This window comes from Dendrobates tinctorius, unplaced genomic scaffold (assembly GCF_039654945.1).
Source record: "Dendrobates tinctorius isolate UK_male_01 unplaced genomic scaffold, ASM3965494v1 ptg000120l, whole genome shotgun sequence".
Classification (NCBI taxonomy): Eukaryota; Metazoa; Chordata; class Amphibia; order Anura; family Dendrobatidae; genus Dendrobates; species Dendrobates tinctorius.
In genome coordinates this window covers 9,325,313-9,326,417 of record NW_027361788.1, presented here as the reverse complement: position 1 = coordinate 9,326,417, position 1,105 = coordinate 9,325,313, and the positions used below count along the sequence as shown (strand labels likewise).

General features: G+C 40.8%; 1 long non-coding RNA gene across 1 annotated transcript; it reads right to left on the bottom strand.

Moving 5' to 3' along the window:
• Positions 1-373: 373 nt before the first annotated feature.
• LOC141046758 (uncharacterized) lies at positions 374-895 on the bottom strand. The gene is made up of 3 exons (XR_012219643.1): positions 768-895; positions 582-650; positions 374-499 (listed from the first exon to the last, which is right to left on the bottom strand). It is a non-coding gene; the product is annotated as an uncharacterized lncRNA (long non-coding RNA).
• Between the last annotated feature and the right edge of the window lie 210 nt (positions 896-1,105).

Here is a 1,105-nt window from a genome sequence, read left to right as displayed (position 1 = left end):
ATTTTCAACAGTTGTGAATAGTGTGGTGTTTTGTTAACTTATTCTTTTTGTTTATAAAAAAAGTGGCCACCGTTAATGTAGTTAATTATTCGTTATGTTAATAAAATTGTTTATTCTTACTTAATTGTGGTCTACTCTCTCCCCATACACTTTCATGGTTCTGGTTACATTAATGCGTTACGGGAAGTGTTTATGTTTGTAACTTCCATCAACTGTGCATGTAAGCACAACCTTTTTTTGGTAGAAAAGTAAACACTGCTGAGGGAATTTTGAATCAGAATATTTTTATAAACCTTTTTAAACCTTTTTGGTTTAACAGACCAACAGTAAAAAAACAACAAAACAAACAAACAAAAAAAGATATATTATTCTCGGCGGTCCTGCTCCAAATACGCCACCAACCTCCCCAGCATCTCCCTGTGCTGCTGTGTTGCTGCTAATATGGCATCAACCATCCTCTGGTGCGAGGCCACAAGGTCATGCACAAGGGTGTTTAATTCTGTTGAGGCAAGAGTTGAAGTTATTGCTAATTCTCTAAAAATATGGAACAACAGGTAGTAGTTTTGTGTTGAAACACTCACGGTTTGGTGGCTCCCCACTTTCTTCAGAGGTGGTGCTAATTGCCCACCCCGAACCTTGGGCTTCAGCGGCTATGAAATGATACAAACAAAAAGAAAAAAAATTAACGACAACAGGCCATCATCCTTTCAATATAGAAATATAATTTCAAACCTCCGTGGAGCATTGATATTATTCGCTATATTTACCGTAGGATGATACACCAGCTGTATCCCTGAGTGATGGTGGGGAAAAGACAGCATCGGGGGAGGAAAAGGTTGAGGGTAAATTTTGAGGCGGGGTTAGAACAGGAGATGGGGTGGCCATTGGAGATGTACCACGTGGGGATTGTGGTGCAGGCGTGGACGGTGGCGCTGGAGTCCTTGCTGCAGGTACTGCTTGGGGCGATGTAGTAGCAGCTGTAGAGGGTGGGCCTACATGGTAAGGAAATAAATTTGTTACACATTTGGATCAATAATATTTATTATTACAAATTTGATTTACCCACTGATCAGCGATGTTTCACTGGCAGTGCACTGGGCATCCC